The sequence below is a fragment of the Esox lucius genome, chromosome 17, assembly GCF_011004845.1.
Source record: "Esox lucius isolate fEsoLuc1 chromosome 17, fEsoLuc1.pri, whole genome shotgun sequence".
Classification (NCBI taxonomy): domain Eukaryota; kingdom Metazoa; phylum Chordata; class Actinopteri; order Esociformes; family Esocidae; genus Esox; species Esox lucius.
This window is the reverse complement of record NC_047585.1, coordinates 7,509,211-7,517,727: the sequence shown is the minus strand read 5'-3', so window position 1 is coordinate 7,517,727 and position 8,517 is coordinate 7,509,211.

The window sequence follows — 8,517 nt, the reverse complement described above, 5'->3', positions numbered from 1 at the left end:
AATTCTTTGGTTATGCAAACCGATTGTTGCAGCAGCTGTCCGGGTGGCTGGTCTCAGATGATCTTGGAGGTGAAGATGCTGGATGTGGAGCTCCTGGGCTGGTGAGGTTACACATTGTCTGCAGGTGTGAGGCCGGTTGGATGTACTGGCAAATTCTCAGAAATGCCTTTGGAGACGGCTAATGGTAGAGAAATTAACATTAAATTCACGGGTGAAAGTTCTGGTGGACATTCCTTCAGTCAGGATGCCAATTGCACGCTCCCTCAAAACTTGCGACATCTGTGGCATTGTGCTGTGTGATGGAACGGCACATTTTAGAGTGGCCTTTTATTGTGGCCAGCCTAAGGCACACCTGTGCAATAATCATGCTGTCTAATCAGCATCTTGATATGCCACACCTGTGAGGTGGATGGATTATCTTGGCAAAGGAGAAGTGCTCACTAACACAGATTTAGACAGATTTGTGAACAATATTTGAGTGAAATAGGCCTTTTGTGTACATAGAGAAAGTCTTAGATCTTTGAGTTGAGCTCATGATAAATGGAGGCAAAAACAAAAGTGTGGCGTTTATAATTTTGTTCAGTGTATATAAGGTAATACAGTTAACGATCTATTCAGTACATTTTATGTCCGTTCCAATGTTCTTTTACACAGACTAGATTAGAGATAAAGGAGGCCAACGAATTACTTCAAAACTGATATAAATTGAATGTATTTATTGTTTAAGAAAATTTACCTCTGAAAAAATTGACAACAATTCATATTTAAGAGTAATTTCAGTGGTTTTTAAAACATGTTCCAAGTGCAAAATTCAGACAATGCCAATGACTGAATATGGAATACATATTGCCTCATAGCTCATAAACTATTGAATATTCCACAGAGAAAGCATGTTAGTAAATGGTCAGGAGTGTGTAGAGTAAGACGAACCTGTCTAATCATGGGGAATGGTGTGCTACATCTAGCAACACATTATTTTCCACACCCTCTTTAGGCCCCAATGCAAAATACTATAATACATAATGTACATATTGCCCTATACAGAAAAACATATTCTATATGCTGCAGTGAATGTATTGTAGGAAATGTTCAGGAGAGTGGATAGAGTAATTCAATGCAAATAAATCAAGGGACACTATGTATTTGCAATTGTTGCTGGCATTTTAATCCGCCCTTACCATTGGCCACATTCCAAATTGCTGAATAGCCATCAATTTAGTTCCATTAATCCTTTTGTTCAAAGGAATAGTGGACCAATTCAGCCAACAATCTAAAGTAGTTGTCAATTACTTACATTAACTGGTTATTTGCCTGCTGTACCACCTTTATAATTGTAGGTGAGCCCAAAAGACTGTTTAGCATTTTATACTTTTTAGATAAACAAAATATTTTTTACCACAAAATCACATCATAACCAGTTTCCAACTATGACATACTAGAACATTTGATGGCTATTCAAAATAGTTTTTTCTGTATGAGTCAATATGTATTTCATATCCATTGAGTTACATTGTAGCCAATGGTATGGGCGGAGTAACATGCCAGTAACAATTGCAAATACACAGTGCCCCTTAATTTTTTTTTGCATATAATGACTCTATACACTCTCCTGAACATTTTCTACAATGCATTCACTGTGTTATATAGAATCGTTTTTTCTTGTATAGGGCAATGTATATTTCATAAACAGTCATTTGCATTGTGGCCAATGGTATGGGCAGAGTAAAATGCCAGCAACAATTGTAAATACGCAGTGCCCCTTGATTTTTTTGTGCATATAACCACGTTATAAAGTCTCCTGAACAATTCCTCTCAACACATTTTTACAATATACACTAAGCAAAGTGGCAAAACATATTCATTTAATATTATTAATATCGCATATTATCGCTGACGTTTATTTTGAAGGCAAAATCCGAAAACCGGACGTTTTATTGTTGCAACGGAATCTCTAATGTTGCAAGCATGACGCATCTCCTGCCCAGTAGTATTGTTACCATATTCTCTTCTGTGGCAGCTTCTGTTTTGCACAGTTGATTTAAAAGAGCATTGTGGAGATGTGGCTCTACAAACTGATTTCCCACAACAATCGCTCAGAAAAGAGGATCTGCATGAGTACAACAGTCTGCTAAATGAAATAAAATAAGCAAGTAGTTCGTGTCAGACAATGTACGTTATTTTTGTGAGCAACATTTAAAAAAAACACTTCCGGGTCACAAACATTTTGGAAATTTCAAAATAAAAGAGGCCAACGTATTACTTCAAAACTGACCTTAATTGAATATATGAATTATTTAAGAAAATGTACCTCTCAAAACATTGACAAAAATTCATATTTTATCATATTTAAGAGTAATTTCAACAAAAAGTGGGTATTTAAAACATGTTACAAGGGCAAAATTCAGACTGTGCCAATGCCTGAATATGGAATACATATTGCCTCATAGCTCATAAACTATTGAATATTCCACTGAGAAAGCAATGTAGGAAATGGTCAGGAGTGTGTAGAGTAAGACAAACCTGTGTAATCATAGGGAATGGTGTGACATCTAGCAACACATTATTTTCCACACCCTCTTTAGGCCCCAATGAAAAATACTATAACAGACTGTACATGTACTAATTGCCCTATTCTATACGCTGCAGTGAATGTATTGTAGGAAATGTTCAGGAGCGTCTGTAGATTCAAAATATGTTGAAAAATGAAGGGGCACTGTGTATTTGCAATTGTTGCTGGCATTTTACTCCGCCCATACCATTGGTCACAATGTAACTCAATGGAAATTAAACACATATTGACTCATACAGAAATATATTATTATAAATATTCACTAATAAAAAATATTCTATATGCATGTGAATGGTTTTTGGACAAGCTGTGAGACAAATTAAGTCTTAATGTATTTTTTTATTTTAACAAACACATTCTGCATCTTCTATCTTCCATAAATATATTTTGTACAAACCCGATTCCAAAAACTCTATAGGTCAAAAAAGAAGCCGTATCTGAACAGGATCCAGAAGCGCAGGCGTTTTCTCTGGGTTCTGTGGTCAGACAAATCAAAATGTGAAGTTAATTTTGGAAAACTGGGACGCCATGTCATCCAGACTAAAGAGGACAAGGACAACCCAAGTTGTCATCAGCGCTCAGTTCAGAAGCCTGCATCTCTGATGGTATGGGGTTGCATGAGTGCGTGTGGCATGGGCAGCCTACACATCTGGAAAGGCACCATCAATGCTGACAGTTATATCCAAGTTCTAGAACAACATATAACATCCAGATGTCGTCTCTTTCAGGGAAGACCTTGCATTTTCCAACATGACAATGCCAGACCACATACTGCATCAATTACAATGTTATGGCTGCATAGAAGAAGGATCCGGGCATCATAAAGAGGAAGGTGCGACAAAGAAGACCTAAGACAGTTGAGCAACTAGAAGCCTGTATTAGACAAGAATGGGACAACATTCCTATTCATAAACTTGAGCAACTTGTCTCCTCAGTCCCCTGACGTTTGCAGTCTGTTATAAGAAGTAGAGGGGATGCCACACAGTGGTGAACATGGCCTTGTTTGTGTTGATGCCATGAAATTTTAAATCAACTTATTTTTCTCTTAAAGTGATACATTTTCTCAGTTTAAACATTTGATATGTCATCTATGTTGTGTTCTGAATAAAATATTGACATTTGAAACTTCCACATCATTGCATTCTGTTTTTATTCACAATTGTACAGTGTCCCAACTTTTTGGAATGGGTTTTGTATATAGCTACACTTTTTATCTGCTATATTTTTGTATGTAGTTATACTTTTTATGGTTATATTTTTGGTATTAGTAATTCTGTAATAGTTATATTATAATGTGTGCAGTTTTATATATATATATTATAATGTGTGCAGTTTTTATATAACAATAATTCATATAAACTTAATGAATTATTGTTTTTACCTAAGTCTTTTTTTTAATCACAAACACAGTGAGTAAAACGTGAGACAGTTAACTGAGGAAAATACTTCTTTGCTGGTACACTCAGAATGTACAAACAATGGTAGCAATCAATTAATTGACAAAATTATCAGCCGATTTATCCACTTCATTAGTTTAAAGATAGTCTACTCATTATCATCTTCCTGACATATCTCTGAAGCACCAATGCACATGTTGTGTAGAAAACAGGCTGCCATTACGATCATCACCGCAGCATCAATCCACATGTTCTGCAGATCGTGAAGACGCCTCCACTTGCACTTCATCCTTCCGAAGGCTTGTTCAACAACCACCCTCCCACGGCTGATCTTGGAGTTCTGCAGCTAGTCTACTTCAGCAAGAGCCTCATTGTCAAGCGTAAGAGTTATGAAAAATGGGAAGGCCAATGTAGACACTGTCTCCCAGCAGTCTGTACTCGCCCATCTTCTACTGCCATGTTGTGAAGAAGTTGGAGGCCCTCAACATCATGGCATCATGAACCCTGCCTGGTGGTCCAACAAAAATGTCAATGAATCACCTTCTCTCGTCTACAATCCCCCAAAGGAGGACTGAGTAGAAGGACTTTCCGTTCATGTAGCCCACTTCTCTTATGGGTGGCTTCTGTATATCCTGATGTGGGATCAGTTTCACTGATGACATCACTGTCACCATTTGGCCAGGAGATTAGGGTTGGTCCCATTGTTCAAAGGATGTTGAGCAGTTCTTGGATGATCCTGTTTGCTAATGACTGCAACTTGTCAAATTTGTCTGACATCTCCCTAAAGCTGTTCTGGTTGTCCAAAGTACCACAGGAACATGAACACCTTCTTTGTCACAGGGACTGGTGGTTGGCCATGACTGTTCAGAGAAAACCAGTATTCAACTAAAGAATATCAGGTATTTAAAAATTACAGTCCTATCTACTATCACTGTATCGTTTCTTCTATTAACTTGAGCAGCTCTGCTTAGACAAAGTTTCTGGGATGAGTGGAGATTTATCTTCATTGAAATCTTAAGCACATTTATTTAAACTGATGTTATAAGTATCCCATTTAGCATACTAGTATTATAAATTATATAGGAAAATTACTTTTATAATTAACATTACATTATTCTGAAGAGCACTCACTCGTTCAGGTTATAGTTTAGGCTAGCGGTTACGGATGGCCGATAAAAAGCGGTCAAAACATTTTCTATACAATGATAAACCAACATACCTTCTGCATCTTCTATCATCTTCTATTATGTTTTTGAGGTGGACTTCATTTGTTCTGTAGTTATCTATATTTTCCAAAAGGGCAAGCACACCAAGGCTTTCGTGGGGGCATCCATGGTCCATGTGCCCTGTGGGTCCGTGTGCCCTGTGGGTCCGTGTGCCCTGTGGGTCCGTGTGCCCTGTGGGTCCGTGTGCCCTGTGGGTCCGTGTGCCCTGTGGGTCCGTGTGCCCTGTGGGTCCGTGTGCCCCGTGGCCAACCATTACAGTACCTTAAACAGAATACTGGATTACAATTTCACAGGTCGTTATCCGTTTTCTGTTAAAATTGGCCGTTTTCGCTCCTTGTTCATCAATTCAGATATTGGAAAATAGAGCAGTTAAAGTAGGAGGGGATTCCAAATTATGGAGAACAAAAGGAAAATATGTAAATAATTAATTAAGTAAATATATTATTTTAAGTGGCACATTAAAAGGAAATCTTTAGGCCCATATTTAGAAAAGTGGTATGATATTTCATAATAATACATGGTATTTGTAACGGTCCCTGCCTGAAGGGACCGTTCCACTTCGTGTTTTCTGTCTGTCCTTGTCTTGTCCTTGTATGGTCTTTCCTGTTCTTGTTTCAGTTGATTGGTATATTCCTTTCACCTGTGTTTAGCCCCCCACCTGTTTCTGTTCTCGTTTGTCTATTTAGTTCTGCCATTTTCTCCCTGTCAGTGTTGGTCATTGTGCTTGTGTGCCGGTTATGTTTGTGCGCGCCTGAGCCCTTGAGTATTTTTGTAGTGCCCGGTACTCCGTTTGGTGTTCTTTGTTAAATAAAAAGGGTAGACACCTCAACCTTCTGCGCCTGCTTCCGTCTCCAACTATACAACGTGACAGTATTTCCTAAGCTTTTTATTTTCATCATGGCCTATTTAATGGCATATTTTAACATTTAATGCCATATTTCAACATTTAATGCCATTACTTTTTTCAACATTTAATGCTGTGTTTCAAAGCGTATTTCATGATCACAAGGGATGTGTCAATCAATGCAAGTGGGTGGTGTTTAGCTGCTGATAGGCTCTTCCAGCGACACTAGCTTCACCAACAAATTGTCAGTAGTGTAGAGCTATGTTCCAAACATAAAAAAAAAGTATATATAAAAACAATATGCTCAATCAATCAAATGTATTTAAAATGCCCTTTTTACAACAGCAGTTGTCACAAAGTGCTTAACAGAGACACCCGGCCTTAAACCCCAAGGAGCAAACAACAGTAGTGTTGGATTTCAATGGCTAGGAAAAACTCCCTAAGAAGGCCGAATTGTAGGAAGAAACCTAGAGAGGACCCAGGCTCAGAGGGGTGACCAGTCCTCTTCTGGCTGTGCTGGGTGAGATATTTAGTTTAGTTTAGTTTAGTTTATTGGTTTATAATAATGTGGACAACCTCTTTCAATAAAAGAGCAGCTTTAGCCTCTACGGCTAATTTCCAGCTGTAGTCCCCAGCCAGTTGTTAATAGGCATACATCAATAAATACATTACAAGTAAAACAGATGTAAGCAAGAGCTTAGACATACAAACAAGATAACACAAAATTGAGACAAAAAAGCAAACACAAATTACAAAGACATAAAAAAAGGTCAAGCAATAGAACAGTGAAAATTGACAAAAAAAGAATAAAAATGCAGAGGCCACATTGCAGAGGCCACATTGAAGCACATACATGACATAACATTGAAGCAGGCAGGCAGAGATCAAATGACAGAAGCATGATCATGTCATATCTTGTACGCACATCACATCTAGCATTTTAATGTGTGCAGTTGTAATTGTCGGTTAGCCAATTTTTAAGGTGTGCTGCAAAAGTCGAATACATATGTATGTTTTTAATTGTAATAGGTAATGAGTTCCAGTTATGTATTGCAGTAACAGAAAATGATAATTGACCAAATGTACTTTTTCTGAATGGGATTACAAGGTCGCCTCGTGTGGTGCTTCTGGTATTCTGACTGCTGTTATTAAATTGAATTATAAATGAATTGAAAGGAGGCGGAGTGGTATTATGTAAAATTTTGTAAACCAGACAAATGTTTTTATATTTGATCAAATTTTCCCAGCTCAGCAATTTATGGTTTTTAAGGATGATACAATGATGTGAACTGTTAGGCTTTTGGTCCAAAATCTTAAGAGTTTTTTTATAAATAGTTGCCAAAGGCTATAGTGATGAGCTGTTAGTTTGTCCAGGAAAAAGTGTTCCACAATTATAGTCAAAATAATGGCATTGTGCTACAATACAATGACTAAAATGATTGCTTTTGAGCTCAAAGAAATAAGTTAAAAACACAAAGATGTATTTCAGATAACTTTATTTGATTCTTCATTTCTGCTTGTAAGTTTGGAACTTTAATTTGCAGAAGCATTATTTTCACGTTAGACCCAAACTTGTATACTTGCAGTTGTAGAGAAATGTAAAATTTCTTTGAATTGCCAACTCCAAATAAATATGGCTGAACATTATAAAGAACAACATCCCTACTAGCACAAGACTGCAACAAAAATGCCTCTATATTTATGAAGACACATTTCAAATGATTTTGCTCAGTGGGGCAACTTCATTCTCACATCAGGTTACATCAGCACATTTGACATAATTTGACTAAATATAATTTAGTCTACAAAAATAAAATGTCTCTGTTTCAACAGTTGTATCTTTGCCATATGTCACACTGTATCTTTGCCAGGTTAATCAAAATCTGAGGCCACTGGTGTACTGGACGAAGGTATGTAGCTAGCTCTTTCATTGGAATAAAACGTTTAACAAGAGAATCCCATACTAATGAAGTTGGTTTCTAAGTTAGCTTAAACATGTTACGTTTCTTTCTATGGCTACTTTATTAAATTTTTTTGTGACAAAACCTTTACTTCATTACACATTTCAGCAGATACGCTATTTGATACCGATGCTATTTAATTTAAGACTATGGTGTATTCCATCTGAAAGACAAAAAAAAAAAAAATGGCCCTGCAGAATCCTCTTGCAAACGTAAATAACCAATTAATGAGAAGATGTAACATTTGTTACATAAATCAACAATATTTTTTTATAAGCTATTCATTTTTCTAAAAATATATATATAAAATATTATAGCTAAGCTAGTATCCAAACTAACTATAGCCCTGTACAAGACAGTCCATCTTAAATTCACTAGTACGTTATAAGATTTTCTGATAAGAAAAGTTTACAGTTCTACAATAAAAACGATTTAGCACTCAGCAGTTGGGTTTGCCTGCTGAGCCCCGCAGGTTTGGCTGATGGATGGAATGGAGCTCAACAGACAGCAATCCTGGGCT